This window comes from Lycium barbarum, chromosome 11 (assembly GCF_019175385.1).
Source record: "Lycium barbarum isolate Lr01 chromosome 11, ASM1917538v2, whole genome shotgun sequence".
Lineage (NCBI taxonomy): Eukaryota > Viridiplantae > Streptophyta > Magnoliopsida > Solanales > Solanaceae > Lycium > Lycium barbarum.
Genome location: NC_083347.1, coordinates 19,855,198 through 19,875,803, shown reverse-complemented (window position 1 = coordinate 19,875,803; position 20,606 = coordinate 19,855,198). Strand labels below are relative to the sequence as shown.

The 20,606-nt window shown below is 34.8% G+C and overlaps 1 pseudogene; it reads left to right on the top strand.

Moving 5' to 3' along the window:
- The first annotated feature begins 9,738 nt into the window (after window positions 1-9,738).
- On the top strand, window positions 9,739-20,501 carry LOC132619524 (ATP-dependent helicase rhp16-like; annotated as a pseudogene).
- The last annotated feature ends 105 nt before the right edge of the window (window positions 20,502-20,606 follow it).

Here is a 20,606-nt window from a genome sequence, read left to right as displayed (position 1 = left end):
ACGGCCAAGGGAACTGACCACACCTGGTCCCTATCTGGTTCCTCAAGAGTGTTTGGCAAATCATTAAAACACGAAATAGCATAACTTATCAGAAAGTTTGACCAAACAGGCTATTACCATCTTATTTGTATTACCACCATTAATTATATTTTAACTATTCTTCCCAAATAGAAAAGGTTGTTTCATCCAACAAAAAAAATTACTCGTCCTAATGTGTTTGTAGGTTTGTTTTATGATGTATAGTAATAAATTTCATATTTCTAGACTTAAAACTAAACTTAATTTTTTATTAGCATATTTTAAATATAAAAACTAAACTTAATTTTTATTAGTATATTTTTAAATATACGTGTACATTTTAAGTTGTAGAGGGGATATTTTTCGTTTTTTTTCGCGGGTTGCCCTTCAAATGCAATGGTCTTTAATTTTGTTCCTCATATCTACGATTTTTAATTTGTACCTCAAATCAAGTCATAATTTCTATAACATTTTTATCTTTCGAAATAGAATTTTTGCCTCGTTCGGCATAAATTACGCAGGAATTAAGTTATGCGGAATAAGTTTTTTAGCATTTTTCAGATTATGTTGAGTGTTGAAAGTTTTGCTTTGTTCGGCATAATTTGTGTGGATGTTATAATACATATGCCGAAGTTAAACATAAACTATGCCGAGCGAAATCTAAAATTATGCCTTTTTACAGGTTATGTTAAGTGTTGAAAGTTTGGCAAAGTCCGGCATAATTTGTGTGGACGTTATGATACATATGCCGAAGTTAAACATAAACTATGCCGAGCGAAATCTAAAATTATGTTTTTTTTCACGTTATGATGAGTGTTGAAAGTTTTGTCTTTTCCAGCTTATTTGTGCGTATGTTATGATACATATGCCGAAGTTAAACGTAAAATATGCCTTGCGAAATCTAAATTATGCCTTTTTTCAGATTATGTTGAGTGTTGAAAATTTTGCCTTGTCCTGTATAATTTGTGTGGATGTTAAGATATATATGCCGAAGTTAAATGTGAACTATGCCTTGTGAAATCTAAATTATGCCGCGCTAAAAATAATGAAGGGTAAAAATTAAAGATCACAAATTTAAATGGCAAAATTAAAGACCACCCCGAAATAGGGGCATTTGTGCGAATGACCCGGTTCAAGTAGGGCTGCATATCGGTCGGTTCGGTTCGGATTTGAAAGTTATCGGTTAAACTTATCGGTTATCGGTTTGTAGAATTGTAATTAAATAAATGGTTATCGAGATATCGGTTGACCCGTTAACAAAATTGGCCAAACCATGACCCGACCCAATAAGCCAATAACCACAGGGCACCACCCGATACCTGAACCAGTAATCCATTAACCCGAACCATTAACCAATAACCCAATAATTGATTCGAGTTATTGATTTAACCGTTAATTTGCACAGCCCTAGGTTCAAGTGCTTTTTATTAAGAGTTGTAAAGTAAATTGTGAATGCCTATGAAATATCTATATATATATATATATATTATATTAAAAGCATAAATTCCTCAACTTGAAAGTTAAATTACTAAAATGCCTTCTTATTAAAATTCCCTATCTAAGGAAAAAAAAAACTAATAAAACAAAGAGACGGCAACAGTTTTATTTTTTGGAATAGAGGGCAACGCTTCATTAAGGAGCACTACAATATCAAACAGACGCATAGAGTTGCTGAACAAGATCTTCTTTTTCCAATAACCTAACGGAGAAAAGAACAAATTTTGCTGCAAATTGGTAAGCAAAAGTTGAATTCCTATTATCTCCACTATCTACTTTGTCACCTATATAGTTGATGGACATATTAATGTTAATACCCTCCCCATTGCTCCTGAATTTGTGTAATGACAATTCTCTATCTAATTTTCAAATCATTAATTTACTCTCAATTTATTTTCCTAACGATTTTTATGGCCAATTAGTGGGCTGGACGACAGTTAAAGGGCTCTACTTTTGGTTCTTAACTTATTGAAGATAAACATATTTTGTCCCAAACATTTTTTTCACTGGTTTCACCCACTTTTTGTTTTGAATTTGAAAATTTTGTATTACTTATCTAAAAGTGTCTATCGAATTTTGTGTCCTTTATGTAAAGTTCATGCTTCTATAGTGCAATTTCATTGATTTGTTGCTGTTATTTTTCACCTAAATAAGTAATTTTCTCTAATCTTTTTCGGAGTTTTAATTTTCATTTGCACGACTTTTGGTAATAATTTTGCTCTCTGAGCTTGTATTAGCATAGACATGCCCAATTGATAATGCGCTTCCGAATTTCACTTGATTTAGTACTCAAGCTTAGTTGTGAATTGTGATGCTTATACTTGAGTACATATGTTATTGAGAACTGGATAAAAATTGAGAGAAGAGGAAAATATACCTCAAGGTCAGGGAATGTATTACTGTTTAAATATTTTAAAGTATGAAATCAACTAAAGTAAGAGGATAAACTGATTAGAAAATTATATAGGTGTAGGTTAAATTTATGAATAAAATGAACGTCAATTAAATACATCATTCAATAAAAAAACATTTTTAGCACAAATTCCCCCGAATTAATATTCGTACTTTCTTATATTATATTATATTATATATATATATATATATATATATATATATATATGGTGCATTACTTGAACTGATTCCAATTTAGTGCATATCTAAATTTTAAAAATAAAGCCAAAATAACTGAATAAAAATAATTTAAAATATACAATTACAATAATATTTTTCTTTTAGTGCAATTACATGAGTGATAAATCATTGACTTTTCACTATTTTCCCTTTTGTTCTTTCTAATGTATTCCGAGATTTTTCATGTGAAACAAGATTGTAAGATAACTCTAATAAGGTTTCAAAAAGTTTTGTAGTACAACCTTTCATCAGATAATAACTTTAAGATCGATATGGATGTTTGATGAAAGAATAATTTTAAGATAAAAAAATAACTGAATAAAAACAATTTAAAATATACAATTACAAGAATATTTGTCTTTTAGTGTAACTAGATGAGTGATAAATCATTGCCTTTTCACTATTTTTCCCTTTAGTTCTTTCTAATGTATTGTAAGGTAACTCTAATAAAGTTTCAAAAAGTTTTGTAGTACAATCTTTCATCAGATAAATAACTTTAAGATCAATAAGGATGTTTGATGAAAGATAGTTGTAGTACAACCTTTAGTTTTCAAATATATATATATAAAACAAGAAGCCTTATTTAGGTAGAAATGCAGTAATAAACCTCTACTATAAAATAGTACTAATTTTTTCAATAATCCTCCAAGTGTGATATATATATATATATATATATATATATATATATATATATATATATATATATATATATATATATATATATATATAACAAGAAGCCTTATTTAGATAGAAATGCAGTAATAAACCTCTACTATAAAATAGTACTAGTTTTTTCAATAATCCTCCAAGTGTGAGAAGTAGTTTTTGGGGTTCCTCGAAAAGGAAGCCTCTCTCCGTCTTTAATTCATGTAAGTTTTTATAACTATGTTTCTGTATTACTCTCCCAGTTATGTACATTATTAAAGTATTTATTGTAAATCTATATTATATAAATCTATGTTTAAGTACTTTTTTGTTATATGAATCTATTACTCTTAGTATATGGTTATTCTCTTAATTTCTTAATAAACTTGATGGATTAACCTGTAAATTTCTAGGTGTTAAGCGGTCATTAAAATGTCCAAAAGATGATAAAAGACTAAATGTTGGCCATGTCCGGGGTGTGGTTAAAGAAGAGGATTATTAAAAACAGAAGATAAGAGAAAGAGATGAACAGTATAACGAGATTCATGACTGGACAGAGTTCAGATTAAAAAAAAAAGATAAACAGAAACTTAGATATATAACTACATGATAAGAAGACATTGATTAGTGAGGAAGTACCGAGTAGGATTTTTTAAAACTTGATACAAACCACAGTGTCCTTGCCTTTATCACTTTGAATTTTGAATTTCCAATTTCTAAATTCTAATTTTTTTTCTACACCCCCTATCTCTTTGGTATTTTTCTATTCCCCCGCTCTCTTCGGTATCAGAGATAAAAGATTTTTGGACCTTAAGACTATATTTTTAGGAATAATAAATTATGCTAGAAATTTTATAAAAGGCTTAGGAAAAATAGCAGGACCTTTATATTCTAAGACAGGATCTAATGGTCAAAAACATTTTAATACAGAAGATATTAAATTAGCACAAAAAATTAAAGAAAAAATAAAAATTATCCCTGACCTAAATATTCCATTAGAAACGGACTATTTAATTATAGAAACAGATGGTAACTTTGAAGGATGGGGAGCAGTGTTAAAAGCAAGACCAAATAGATATAGTAATAAAAGTGAAGAAAAAATATGTGCTTATCAAAGTGGTAAGTACAAAGAAAAAGGCAACATGAGTAGTATTGATGCCGAAATCTTAGCTGTAATATACGGACTAAATAGTTTCAGGTTATATATTTTAAATAAACCAGAAATATTAATTAGAATAGATTGTGAAGCCATAGTTAAATTTCACCAAAAAATAAATGATAAAAATAGTAGTCGGAGAAGATGGTTAAATTTTATAGATACCATCTCAATATACAATTTAATTTTCGAACATATTAAGGGAAAAGATAATAACTTAGCAGACCAATTAAGTAGGTTAAAAATTACTGTCAACTAATAACTTTATTTCATTATTGACAGCATGAGACCAACAATCCCAAAGATTACACACAAGGGAAAGGGCATTCAAGCCTCACCCCAAGACATTTACAGACAAACAATATTAGGTAATCTTCATTTTAGACCACAAGCTTCATTAGGAAGTAATGTTTTAGAAAGAATACAGTTCGGTCCAAAACATAATTTAATATTTTTCCCACAGGCAAACATGACATTTAGAAAATTACCAGAATGTGTAATAGATAGACCACATACATGTTTAGTAGACAATCTATGGATATCATACAATAAAAAAGACACAAAACATTTTATAGCAACTTTAAATGCTCGTTGCCAATATTTTACAGACAAAAATCAAGACAATTTTTTTAAATTTTATGTTGTAATACACGGCAAAACAAACGGCATTTTTCAAACTTGGCCGGAAGTTATAGATTCAATTAAAGACATCAAGAAACCTTTGTTTAAAGGATTTAATGATTTTACTGAAGTCTCAAGACAAAATGGATGAGACGGGTGTGCATTCCCCAATGAATGCAGTAAAATCCACTGTATCGAATAAAGATACATCTAGTCCGGTTCAAAGGGTAGCTGATAAAGACTTATCAAATCCGTTAATGGCTGTCACTTTGTCAAAAAGTGAAGATGCAGGTTGTTCATCACTTCTGACAAGGCGAAGACTCCCAAAAACATTAACACTAGGAAACAATTCAAAAAAGAAAAATTTATTATCAAAAAAGAAAAAGTGAGAAAATAGAGGATACAGTAAAACAGACATTGGAAAAGTTTTTTCAAAAAAAAGAAGATCAAGACAAGCACATAATTAAAAATCTTAGTCCAGAACTATCCCCAAGTCCAGAAATGTCTCCAGTAGATAGGTCAGACCTTGAAAGAGATATGGTAGATTTTCAGAATAGTGCAATTCAAGATTCACAAGATCCAAACTACGTCGACTCGGGGATGAGTTTTGATTCTATTGCACTACACAATCTAGACACTTAAAAAAAAAAAACTGATAGACATATAATCACTACAGCCAAGACAAAGAAAAAGCAGATTCGATAGAAGAAAGCAACAAAGACGGATGAAGATAACTTTATAAAGTAGCTTTAATATAGCAGCTACAGGACCAACAAGGACAATAATATAAGGACTCTTCTGAAATTTTCACGTGATGATGAGGCCCAATGATTACTCGGCTGAATTCAGAAAGATTCTTTAACAATTTGAAATCTAAAGTTGAAGTCCGGAAGCTCCTATAAATAGAGGTCATTTGTGAAAACAAAAGACATCATCAAGAACACATACGAGCACCAAACACCAAGAAATCCATATTCCCCTTCCCTTTCATCAAATGCCTTAAATCCTTTTCCTAATCCAAACCTTTTTAATATAAACCTCTACTGTAAAATAGTACTAGTTTTATCAATAATCCTCCAAGTGTGAGAAGTAGTTTTTGGGGTTCCCCGAAAGGGAAACCTTTCTCCGTCTTTAAGTCATGTAAGTTTTTATAACTATGTTTCTGTATTAATCTCCCAGTTATTATTATTAAAGTATTTATTGTAAATCTATGTCATATAAATCTATGTTTAAGTACTTTCTTGTTATTATGAATCTATTACTCTTATTATATAGTTATTCTCTTAATTTCTTAAAAAACTCGATGGATTAACCTGTAAATTCCTAGTTGTTAAGCGGCCATTAAAATGTCCAAAAGATGATAAAGGACTAAATGTTGGCCATGTTCGGGGTGTGGTTAAAGAAGAGGATTATTAAGAACAGAAGTTAAAAGATAGAGATGAACAGTGTAACAAGATTTATGACTGGATAGAGTTCAGATTAAAAAAAAAAAAAAAAAAAAAACTTAGAGATAATAACTACATGATAAGAAGATATTCAGGAGTGAGGAAGTACCGAGTAGGATTGTTTAAAACATATATATATATTTGAAAAGATGAAATCACACGTATATTTGCCAACAGTTTTATGAGTTCCTATTTTACTGTTTTTAATTTGTTGCATTTCTAAACTAACATTATAGGCAATATAATTCTTACAAATTGGGGCAATATAATTTTTACTACATTTGGATTGGTTTTGGAAAGTAGAGGGACAAAGCAACATTAAAGTCCATCATTTTGATAAATGTATTAATTCCTTCTATAATTTCCTCTTTGTCTAAGTCCCTTATTAGTTTGTTTACACATCTTATAAATGTTTCTTTGTTGAACTTATGTTATCTTTATATTTGTTATATTTAGTTAAATGGAGAGAGAAAAGTCTATGGATTGAGATACAGCTAATATGAAAAGGACATTGGTAATCTAAGGAAGATATCAAGCTTTAAGATTTTACTGAAAGATAAAAAAAAAAATTTAATACTTTTGAATAGTACATGAGATATATAGACCTTTTTCATCTTACTTCAAAAGAAATGAGTAATCTAACATGTGATAAAGTTCAATTTGAATTATTGGATGCTATATTCTAAAAAACATTAGAAGAATAACGAAGGGAACAACTTTTATACTCCCTCTGTTTCAATTTATGTGAACATTTTCAGAGTACGAGAGTCAAACTTTAAAACTTGATCCTAAATTTTGACATAGATTTTTCAAGTTTATAAAAATAAAATTTACTTTATATATTTAGAAACTACATAAAAAGTACTATAGGTCATAATAATTTATAATTCAAATAATTTAGAAAAAAAAGTAAGGAAAACGTGGTCAAAGAACCACCTCGTAGACTCTCCAAATAGTAATAAGTTCACGTAAATTGAAACAGCGGGAGTATTAGCTTTGGGCCCGGGCTTAGCAAGGGCTAAATGCCACTTGTAACATAGTACTAATAAAGACTCTTAAATCTAAGATTTCTTGTTGCACGAAAATTTCCTATTTTGTGTTGGGGTTGAGAAAATTAAATCCAAATCCTATTCGTACATGGTTTTGAGGAGTGAAATTCTATTCCTACATGGTTTTGATTTGTGTCTATTTATTTATTTAAAGTGAACCCGGCTTTCATTGATACACTGAACAGGGCAGTGGAGAACCTAAAGCAGGCAACATGTATTCACTGATCAAACAAAGCCAAGATGTTACCGATAATCTCTGGATAAAATACGGTAAATTGGCGATCGAACAGAAAATCCTTGAAGCCGAAGCGAAATCCCTACGTAAAAAGCAATTAGAACAGCAATAGAAGGACAAGAAGTACGTTACCGATAATAAATCCGAATCTTCTTCATCGGGCTCCCTACCGACACAAGATGTTGTGAATGCTAGAGATCCCGCGGGTACAGATGTTACTTTAGATGCGACAAATATAATTAGGAGAAGCTCTAGGGTGAAAATGAAAAATAAAAGACTTGGTGACTACATTGTGAGTAATGAAGGCTAATAGAAAGCAGTTACAAATAGGGCACTCAGTTGGCATCGTGGAAGTTCTAGTAATTTCATTCCAGTTGTGTAGTCGAACAATTTCAAGTTGTAATCGTTATTTTCCGTTGTTTAATATATAATTAGTTGGGTTTGCCTTTCGATTTTGTGTATTTGAATCGTAGCATTGGTGCTTTCATTGATTTATGTCAAATTCTACATTAATTTTGAAGTTTAATTTGCCTTTCAGCTCTGTTTTTTCCCATATGTATGCTAATTATCCAAAATCGATGCAGAGGAAATAGTTTACTTTCTCCTTGAAGTTGAAAGTTGGCGTATTCAAAGTTTTTTTAGTAAGTTTTTTTTTTTCTATTGAAATAATATAGAAAACCTGCAAAGTCAATTAGTGAAGTTAACATGAAAAAGTTTGTCCACACATATAGCTGTTATATGACAAAATTAATTAAAATATCATGGAATCTTAACTATGGTGGTGCCGGGGAGGAAAAAAAAGGGTCGGGTTTTGGGCAGGTCACGGATCAAAGTTTGTTGCACAACTTCAAGCTTGATGACAACAAGAAACAAGGGACTTTAAAAGTTTTTTTCACTTTTTCCCCTTTTTCATGGTGTATTGGGTAAAATCCGGAGTTGTCAATAAGATACATACACATGACAGGTCAGGCATGAGTCAGCGATCAAGTGGTACCGATTAAGTTCATGTAACCGGTCATAACACTTGTCCTACACACGGTCTTCGCAAACACGGCTCTGGGGGAGTGGGGTTAAGTATGGGTCAGTGGCCCGATGGAATGAAGCTGAGAGGTCAGCGATTACGTAAGATCCCAAGATCCTCTCCGGACGTTACTCGGCCATTGTGATAGGCATCCATTTGACTTTAAGAGGGTGTGGATCGTGTCTCTCCATTTAACAGAGCATAGCACTTCTATTTCTGAAGGTCTTGTTCTACATTGAGTTTCCAAAATCTGTTGAGAAGTCTTCTACAACGGTCTCAGCTCATAGCAACACCGAGATTCAGGCTTGCTTTGTTCCTTCGTTTAATTGAATCGTCCTTCATAGTTCCTATTGCTAATTCTTATTTTTTAACTTGTTAATTTGTTCATCACAATCAGCATATCCATAAACCATATTTACAAATTCAACTGTAACGTTTTATGGGTAAACAGTTTGGCGCTCACCGTGGAACTTGGACATTTGTGGGACTAACTGGCTTAAATCTTTCACTAAGAAATCTCATTTCATTTATGGAAAATAACGGTGTCAACGACCAGATTAACATCAGTTTAGGCAACAAACGGCATAGTTGAGCGCAACGATTTGCATCCTGTACCCTTCGAAACCCAAAAAGAACATCCGTCCGACAAAAGTCGTCATGAGGGGGACAAAAAGACTCCTATCGGACGGAAGGGTACACCCGACGAACAGCGAGGAGCCATACCCCTGATGATATGGAGGACGAAGCCCTAGAGGACACAGTGAGCATCTTGACGGCGCAACAGAGAGATTATGAACCACCTTTCATGACGAGGAGTCATGCCTCTGGTTGAATTATACAAAATTTAGCAACAATGACAGAAAGAGAGTAACGATTTTAATATGTCAGACTTGGGAATTTCAAAAGAAGTACTTGATTAAAAGAAAAGACCACTTTTGATATGGGAAAAACTGGAACAAGTAATGGATAATTTCCTTCTTGAGAATTATTCAGATGATTTAGACTTAGATAATCAGAATGTGTTAGTTTCTGAAACTGCCGAGGCATCATCCGATTTGATCTTTCCACTGTTGAGGTACCAAAAGGAGTGGTTAGCTTGGTCATTAAAGCAAGAAGAATCTAAATCCAAAGGGGGTATTCTTGTTGATGAAATGGGAATGGGGAACACTGTTCAAGCCATCGCACTTGTGCTTGCTAAACGCGAATTACAGAAAATATCTAGTGATTCCATACAATTTCATCTTCACCAAGTACTTCCCAGGAACTCCCGGTAGTAAAAGGAACTCTTGTTGTCTGTCCTGTGGTTGGAGCAATGCATGGTTTCGTGAGATTGAACGTTGCACTACTAAAGGAAGCAATAAAACTCTCGCTTATCATGGCGCCAACATGGAGAAACTTATGCACAAACTGGAGGAATAGGATTTTTGTATTACTACGTACTCCACTATCAAGGCTGACTATAGGCCAAAGCAGCACGACAAGAACTCAAACCCTCGAGTAGAAATGTTGGACCAGAAAACAGATTCTACAAAAAAAATTGAGTGACGATGGTTCTATTGATAATTCAGTCAATGTTTCTAGGAGGAAGTCAGTTTTGCATTTAGTGAAGTGGGATCGCATCATTTTGGATGAGGCAAGTCATACGTTCACAGATTCATGCATTATGTTGTTGTTTTCTTCAATTGGCGTTCCATTGGTTTCCCTGTTTATGTCCATTTGCCATTTATATGATCTCTTTATGTAACTTGTAAGTACCAGACATTCTTCAAGCTTATTATAGATCTTCCCCTCATGAGCTAGATTTTGGGTTGAGTTAGTGTTGGGAATAAAATAGACTCAAAAATAATATTCACGGTATTAGTGATAAACGCGGAACATTAAGTTATGGTTAAATCAGCAAGAATAAAATGAAGCAATAATGACACCAAGATTTTACGTGGAAACCCTTCTGAATAAGGGAAAAACCACGGCCAAGAGGAGCAACTGATATCACTATAGCAAGGAATTTTACACTGTGTAGTAACGAGTACAAACACTCTTAAGACCACTACACCCTCAAAAGAAATAACACTCTTTTGATTTTCTCACCTCACTGCAATATCGCTCACACTCTATTTTTCTTCACAGACTATTTTCTTACACAGTTTATGGTATACCTCACTTTGCTCTCACTCAGATGTATTCTCTGAGATTTTTGGTGTGTCTTTAAACTGAAAGAGAGCTCCCTATTTATAGGGATGGACTGTGCAATTTTTCTCTTGGCATTAATTGGCTAATGCCAATTCTTCAAAGATTAGTCTGCCAAAACAAATGGCTGCAAATCACTTTCACACAATATGTCAAAGGAAATAAACATTTCCCTTAAATCATGGGTATGGGGCTGGACCCCACAAATCTCCCCCTTCAGACCCATTCACCTGAAGAAGGGTACACCGGGCTTCTAGTTTGAGTGTATGCCGACAAGTTCTTTGCACAATTCAAACTTGTCTCTTGGTAACACCTTGGTCAGCATATCTGCAGGATTTTCTCTCGTGTGAATCTTCTTGACCTGGAATAATTCGTTCTCTACCTGATCACGAATCCAATAATATCTAACGTCAATGTGTTTTGTTCTCGCATGGTACATGGAGTTCTTGCTCAAGTCTATTGCACTCTGACTGTCACAATAGACAACATACTCCCTTTGCTGCAATCCAAGTTCTTGAAGAAATCTCTTGAGCAATATCATCTTCTTGCCAGCTTCAGTAGCCGCAATATACTCTGCTTCTGTTGTAGACAGTGCAACACACTTCTACAACTTCGACTGCCATGATATAGCTCCCCCTGAAAAAGTAAACAAATATCCAGTAGTGGATTTTCTGTTATCAAGGTCACCTGCCATATCAGAATCTATATAGCCCTTCAAGATTGGATTTGATCCTCCAAAACACAAGCATTCATCTGAGCTTCCTCTTAGATACCTGAGTATCCACTTCACAGCTTCCCAATGCTTTTTCCCTGGATTTTCGAGAAATCTGCTAACAATACCGACTGCATGAGCAATATCTGGTCGAGTGCATACCATTGCATACATCAAACTTCCGATGGCAGAGGAATAAGGAATCTTGGTCATTCTCTCTTTTTCATCCGTTGCTGTAGGGCACATCTCTTTGCTCAATTTCAGATGACCAGGAAGAGGTGTGCTAACCCACTTAGCACTCTTCATATTGAAGCGCTCCAGTACACGTTCTATGTACTTTTTCTGTGACAATAAAGGTTCCTTTCATCTCTTGAACGAGTAATTCTCATGCCCAAAATCTGCTTAGCATGACCTAAGTCTTTTATTGCAAAAGACTTACTCAACTGTTTCTTCAACTCGTCAATCTTGGAAGCATTCCTGCCTACAATCAACATATTATCCACATATAGCAGGAGGATGATAAAGGCATCATCAGAAAATTTTTGTGCAAACACACAGTGATTTGAAGAAGTCTTCTTATAGCCTTGCTCCCCCATAACAGATTCAAACTTCTTGTACCACTGTCTGGGAGCTTGCTTCAATTCATATAGACTCTTCTTAAGTTTGCATATAAGATTTTCTTTACCTTTTTCCTTGAAGCCCTCAGGTTGTTCCATATAAATCTCCTCTTCTAAGTCACCACGAGGAAAAGCAGTCTTCATATCCATCTGCTCAATCTCCAAATCAAGACTAGCATTTCTAAACAACTATCGTTTGTGAATGTGGGTTGTGTCGGGGAGAGGAACGAAGCTTCGTCTTTGTTTTTCTTCAAACCCCCAATCAGTCAAACCAAGAACTATCCGAATGGAGGACATTTTCACGATAGGAGAAAATATTTCGTCAAAGTCAACACCATTCCTTTGACCAAATCCCTTAACAACCAATCTATCTTTGTATCTAGGCTTCAAGCTGTATTCTTCGGCTTTAACTTTGAACACCCACTTGTTCTTCAAAGTTCTCATGCCCTTAGGCAATTTCACCAACTCATAAGTATGATTCTGATGCAAAGATTTCATCTCATCTTGCATGGCTTCAATCCATTGATCCTTGTGCTCATCTTCCATGGCCTCCTCATAACATTCAGGTTCTCCCCCATCAGTGAGTAATACATACTCATTAGGTGAATCACAGGAAGAAGGAATGTGCTGTCTAGTAGACCTTCTACCTCATCAATAGCAGCATCGTTATCATCATCAATATGTTGATCTGGAACATGATTCTGGGCATCACCATCGTCATCGATCCCACCAACGTCATCAACATTTGTATGAGGGACTTGATCAAGATTAACTAAACTTTCAGAACTTGAAGATTTTGTCTTCTCCGCTTTGTTAATATCTTCAACGGTTTGATCCTCCACGAAGATAACATCACGGCTTCTCACGGCCTTCTTCTCAATTGGATCACATATCCTGTAACCAAACTCATCAAGGCCATAACCAATGAAGAGGCACTGCCTTGTCTTGGCAGTTAATTTTGACCTCTCATCTTTAGGCACATGTATAAAAGCTTTGCAACCAAACACTTTCAAGTGGTCATAGGAAACATCCTTGCCATACCAAACTTTGTTTGGAACATCAGTTTGCAAAGCAAACGCAGGGGATAGATTAATAACATGTGCGACGGTCAACAAAGCCTCACCCCAAAAGGAATTCAGCAACTTTGCTTCAGAAAGCAAACATCTGACTCTTTCCGTCAAGGTCTTGTTCATCCTCTCTGCTAAACCATTAAGCTGAGGAGTCTTAGGAGGAGTCTTCTAGTGTCTGATACCCTGTTGCTTACAGTATTCGTCAAAAGGTCCTCAATATTCACCACCGTTATCAGTACGAATACACTTCAGCTTCTTTCCAGTTTCTCTTTCAACTGAATCCTGAAACTGCTTAAAGACACCCAACACTTGGTCTTTAGTCTTCAAGACGTAGACCCAAAGTTTCCTTGAGCAATCATCAATAAAAGTAGCAAAGTAAAGTGCACCACCCAAAGTCCTTGTCTTCATTGGACCACATAAATCTGAATGCACCAACTCAAGCAACTCTGTCTTTCTTGAAGGAGGATGAGACTTGAAAGAAACTCTATTTTGTTTTCCAGCCAAGCAATGCTCACACTTTTCTAATTTAGCACTTTCGAAATTTGACAATTTCTTTTTGGCCAGAACATTTAGTCCTTTCTCGCTAATGTGGCTAAGCCTCTTATGCCATAATGTTGAAGAGCTATTGCTCTCAACTGCATTCACCATATCAACACAGGTAGAGGTCGTAGTTTAGTATAGACCACGACGCTTTTCGCCACGAGCCACAATCATGGAACTTTTAGTAAGCTTCCACTTTCTAGCACCATTGGTACTGACATATCCCTTATCATCCAAAACACCAACAGAGATCAAGTGCAAACGAACATCGGGTGCATGCTTTACATTGTTTAAAACTAGTTTAGTTCCAATACTAGTTTCCAGAAAACTCGTTCCAACACCAGCCACCCTAGATACAGTCTCATTACCCATACTCAAAGTTCCAAAGTCACTCGGAGTATAGGATGAGAAAAATTCCTTCCTTAATGTCACATGAGATGCGGCACCACTATCCACAACCCAGCTTGACTCATCACAAGAAATATTTATCAGATCTGCATCAAGGACAGTAACAAGATCTTCTGTAGTAACGGTGGCCACACGATTGCCATCTTCTTTCTTTTCCTCCTTATCTCTATTCTCCTTTTTTAAAATCCAATAGAACTTCTTTGTGTGCCCTTTTTTTCCCGCAATGATAGCACTCAATATCTTTAAGTTTGCTTCTGGATTTGATTCTATTATGTTCTCTATTTTGAGAACCACGATTCTTGCCTCTCCCCCTAGTGTCAGTCACCAAGACATCTGATGAGGAGGAACCTTGAGATTTTCTTCTCATTTCTTCATTTAAAAGACTGCTCTTGGCAAGATCCATAGAGATCACACCATCCGGAGCAGAATTTGATAATGAAGTTCTAATAATTTCCCAAGAATCTGGTAGGGAACCAAGTAGAAACAAGCCTTGAATTTCTTCATCAAAATTAATGCCCATAGCGGATAACTGGTTCATGATCCCCTGAAAAATATTCAGATGATCTGTCATTGCGGAACCATCGTGGTATTTTAAACCCAACATCTGCTTTATCAAAAACATCTTGTTGTTTCCAGTTTTCCGAGCATACAAACTTTCAAGATGCCCCCATAGGGTCCGAGCATGTGTCTCCCCAGAAATATGGTTCAACACATTATCGTCAACCCACTGTCTAATAAAACCACAAACCTGCCTATGTAACAAATTCCACTCTTCGTCTGATTTATTATCAGGCTTTTTAGTGGCAAAGACAGGTTGATGAAAATTCTTGACATAGAGCATATCTTCCATTTTGCCCTTCCAAATGGCATAATTTATACCACTCAAAGTAATCATTCTACTAGTGTTGGCTTTCATCGTTTATCACAAATACAAATATTATTTATTAGGAGACCAAAGTAATTCTTTTCTGATATGGAAGTTCAAACTGTGCTGCAACCACAGAGCATACTCAGACAGAACATTGGCTCTGATACCACTTGTTGGGAATAAAATAGAGCCGCAAAAATAATATTCACGGTATTAGTGATAAACATGGAACATTAAGTTATGGTTAAATCAGCAAGAGTAAAATGAAGCAATAATGATACTAAGATCTTACATGGAAACCCTTCTGAATAAGGGAAAAACCACGGCCAAGAGGAGCAAATGATATCACTATAGCAAGAAATTTTACACTGTGCAGTAACGAGTACAAATACTCCTAAGGCCACTACACCCTCAAAAGAAATAACACTCTTTTGATTTTCCCACCTCACTACAATATCGCTCACATTCTATTTTTCTTCACAGACTATTTTCTTACACAGTCTATGGTATACCTCACTCTGCTCTTACTCAGATGTATTGTCTGAGATTTTTGGTGTGTCTTTAAACTGAAAGAGAGCTCTCTATTTATAGGGATGGAATGTGCAATTTTTCTCTTGGCATTAATTGGCCAGTGCCAATTCTTCAAAGATGAGTCTGCCAAAACAAATGGCTGCAGATCACTTTCACACAATATGTCAAAGGAAATAAACATTTCCCTTAAATCATGGGTATGGGGCTGGACCCCACAGTTAGGCCAAGGCCATATCTTACAAAGCTAGACTTGAAAATGTGGAGATTGGTGTGGTGAATTCTTAATGAGCTATGGCGGTTATGAAGAAACCTCTACATAGCTAACTGCTGAATAATGAAGTTATGGCGGTTATTAGAATGTAAATAGTCTTATGTTGGCTCTTAGAATGCCGTGAAGAGTCTTATAATGGTAATGATGAAACTTTTACAGTTAATTATTGAATAATGTCGGTGAGAGTACCTACATACCTCTATGACATTTTAGCTATTAAAATTTATCAGAGTATAAGAACATGAAATTTGTCTTTGTCCTAAGTTAATTCATTTATTTGCTTAACTGCTCATCATGTGAAATTTTAGTTTGATAGCCATCTTTTATCTTCATAGCAGATCATGGATTTTATGTGATCTTTGCTCCTATATTAAATGATGCTGCATGTTATTTTACTTTCTGCCTGCCCTAGTCATGGGAACTAGTCGTTCATGAGAGTAGAATCCTAAATTACATTTGATACTAAATCTTTTTATCTGCAATTTTTTTACCTGATTGCACTTCTGTGGCATAGGATCATTATGTAAAAGATGCACACTGCAACAAGGCAAGAGCTGTTTTTGCTTTAGAATCTTCTTACAAGTGGGCCTTAACTGGTATACCCCTGCAGAGCCGTATGGGAGAATTGTACTCGTTCGTAAGTTAAACTTCTGCAGGTTTATCGTTTTTCAGAACTTTTTATTGTTGTGCGGTTAATTACATTCTTTACTTTTGCACAGGTCCGTTTCTTACAAGTTACTCCTTACGCTTATTACTTTTGCAAAGATTGTGATTGCAGAGCACTTGATTATAGGTATACATAAAGTTTCTGTTTTTAAATCTTGATTCCTATCCTGAGGGTGAAAAGATGCAATGGCTCAAGTACTTAATATCTGTTATTCTTTGCTTCTCAACCAATGCTGTTGAAATGGTTTAGTAACTGTCTCAAAAAATCTCTTTTATAATATGTTCTTTGATAAATGTGGTGTACCCCTACCTGGCGCGATAACAATTTATAATTTTGTCTATTTCAAAAAAATGTGATGTACTACAGATTCTCAACTGAGTGCCCACAGTGCCGCCACAAACGTGCACGCCACTTTCTCTGGTGGAATAGAGTAAGTTAATACGTAATTAATATACATACTTTTGAGGCTTCATCTTATTGCTAACATGGTAAAGTTGAAACATCTTCTTTTTCTAGTATATTGCAAAACCTTTATAATCAATTCAATCCAATGCTACTGGTAGAGATGCTATGGTTTTGTTGAAGCACCAAATTCTGAAAAACATATTGCTAAAACGTACCAAAAAGGAGAGAGCTACAGATCTTGCACTTCCCCGGAAGACTGTAAGTTATGTCTTACATTAATGCTGTGTGCTTCAGTTTGATCATAATTTCCCATGGGTGTAGTTTGTTACTTATTTTTTGGATTCAGGTTATTGTGAGAAAAGATTCTTTGGACGTGAATGAAAATGACTACTACCTACAAATGTTAGAAGAAACCATGGCAAAGTTGGATAAGTATGCTCTCTCTGATACTTTATTTTCAAAACTGAGCTCTTTTTGTTTGCAAGTTCCACTTGCTCGTCTCTTGCGCTGCAAATTTGCTGGTCACACTAAAGTAGCATTTTCCCATAGAATTTGTTTCACGGGATTGGCTCATTTTTGTTTTCCTTTTTGGGTTGCATATCCTGTTTTCTTGTCTTATGCATGAAGTACTTGCATGTAATGTGTTTCCGACAATTACTTGTTCTTAAGTAGTTTTGGAACATATTGGGTTAGTTTCGAGGTATACTAAATACGTAAGATCTTACAAGTCTTTTTCTTCCCATAAAGTTCTCAATCATTTGTGTCATTACCTCGCCTGCTAAAAGTATGAAGAGGATATTTTTATTTCTAACTGTATTTTTATCCCCTGATGTATTTTGTGCAGATATGCTCAGGCTGGACCTCTAAGGAAGAACTATCCCTCTTTAAATACACGCATACAGCAGGTACGAAGACAATGTTGTATAAATGACATGCGTGAAACCTGCATATATATTTATTGTTCTGCAGCTTCTTTTATATTTTTCATCTTCTGTTTCCTATTCAATTTTCTGGTGTAATTTTTACATAAATGTTTTCTCGTTAAAATTTAATCACTATAGTATTACATTGAGTATTACATTTTTTTAGTTTTATTGAAGTCTTGGACTGGTGGATCTGTATTTGGATGATAAAATGGACAGCTAATACAATTTGGTCAAGAGAATTATGTAACCACAGGAATTAATCTGACAGTGGACCAAATGTAAATCGGTATAAAAGATTGGACTATGGAATACTTATTTGATGTGCATTGTGAAAGTTATTAAAGATATTTGTTTGCTTAAATTATTTTCTCATGTCAAAGCTAAATCTTTTGCATTATATGAAAAAACTGATTTTTGAAGTGGCTGCTTTTAGTTTTCTTGTCCTTCTATTATGCTTGGCCCACGTATTATATAGTTTTACCTCCCTATACATGAGCTTAAATACAAGCCTTTTTCTTTTGCTTCCTGTCATTTGAAGGCATTGGATCATCCTTTCCTAGTGGAATTCTCTGAAACATATTATGGGTGTTGGAAAACAAATGCTGAGTCCAACACAGATAATGATAAGCGGCATTCTCTTACTAAACCTACTGTCAAAGGGTTTAAGTCCACAAGTATATTGAACAAAATTAAGCTCGATCCTTTCCGGACAAGCACTAAAATAGAAGCTCTGGTATGCAATTACATTCTACACTATTATCATATTTCTTCTCAGTTTGCTTTTCTTCTTTTCCTAATGTGTTTCTTTCCTTTTCACAAATAGAGCAAGGAGTGTCATGCCGCTAATTGATTCTCAGAGTTATACCATCTAAATGACCAGATTTAGAACTAAGATGATGTTCTAACCCAAGGGGTGTGAACTCATGATCTTGTATCTCTATTAATGTGCTTTTGCATTGGCGAAAACCCAACTGTTTTTGTGAATCTAGTTGTGCCCCATTCACCTGAATAAGTGAGGCCTATGCATTAATTATATTCCCCATTTCAAGTGTGAAAGAATTGAAGAATCTAAATCTTATCAATTTGATTGACGCTGCGCTAGTGTGCTTAACTCTTCGATCTAGTTCAATAATATTGCTACAGTATCTCTACTTTGATATTACGGAACTCCATCATGAATTTCAAAGTGAAGGGTGTCAGCTAAATACATGCTTGATGTTCATTTCTACTTTTTTTTTTTTTTGAAATGTAGAGAGAAGAAATTAGGTTCATGTTTGAAAGAGATGGTTCTGCAAGTAGTTTTCAGCCAGTTCACATCGTTTTTTGATCTGATACAATATTCTCTTCAGAATGTAAGATATAAAAATATTTTATGTTCTTCCTTCCCATTTTCCCCTCCTTTTTTTCTTGTCAGTGTGTAACAAAAAAGAAGCTTGTCATGTATGTTTTTGGCAGTCGGGCGTCAAATGTGTTCAATTAGTTGGAAACATGTCTGTTTCTGCAAGAGACACAGCAGTTACCAGATTTACTGAGGATCTAGATTGCAGGATATTGCTTGCGAGCTTTAAAGCTGGAGGCGTTGCCCTTAATCTTACAGTTGCATCACATGTAAGTGATCTATTTTCTTTCTCTATGAATGTTGACTCTGGTAACCATTTCAGATCCAAAGACTTGTGGATATCTAGTGTCGCATTCCTGTTTCTCTTTAGATCTCCTCTTATGTTGTTCACTTGATATATTTCAACTTCACTTTTATTTGCACTTAAAGAACCATTATGACTTGTAATCGTCTATTAAATAAGTACATGATATGTGGCTCATCTCTTGACCTATGCTAGGTTTTCTTGATGGAACCCTGCTCGAATCCTGCTGTAGAGCAGCAAGCCCAAGATAGAGTCCATCGAATAGGGCAACATAAACCAGTCAGGTGTATTTTGCATTCTTGTATTTTTATGCCCTTGAATGGCTCTTATTTTTGTCTTCTCATTACTAGGATTGTGAGATTTATTATTGAGGATATGATTGACAAGAGGATCTTACAGTCGCAAGAGAAGAAGAAACATCTTCAAAGGTGTCTTTTTCTTGTAGTAGTTTAGATTGTTGCATATGTTATCTGACAAAAAAATGCCGATGAGCTGAAGTTATTTACATTCTGATTTCTTGTTCCCCTTCTTTGCTTCCACCCTCCCCTCCTCCGCTCTTTATTGCAGGATGATGACTGATTCTTTTGAGGCCTGGGAGAAACTGTCGTTTGAGGAGTGGGGGTTACTGTTCGAGTGCGACTTCATTTAGAAAGCAGATTAACATTTACTTTTTTTTTAAAGCTTCTAGCAAAAATTTTGTATCTAGTGTCTGCCATTTGCCCTTAGGCTGTTGTACAACTTTTGATCTGTCCAGAGTGAGTTTCTGTTGCTTCTGAATCACAGTGATTAGTTCCATCAATTGTAAATTGTTCTAATTGATTCCACAAGTATCTTTCCATTTTAGTGTCACCAACATCATAAAAGATGCATCTTCATACCCTCTCAAGGCATGGTCATAGAAATGTGTATCTTTATTTTGCCTTTGGTTTTTGTGTTTACGTGA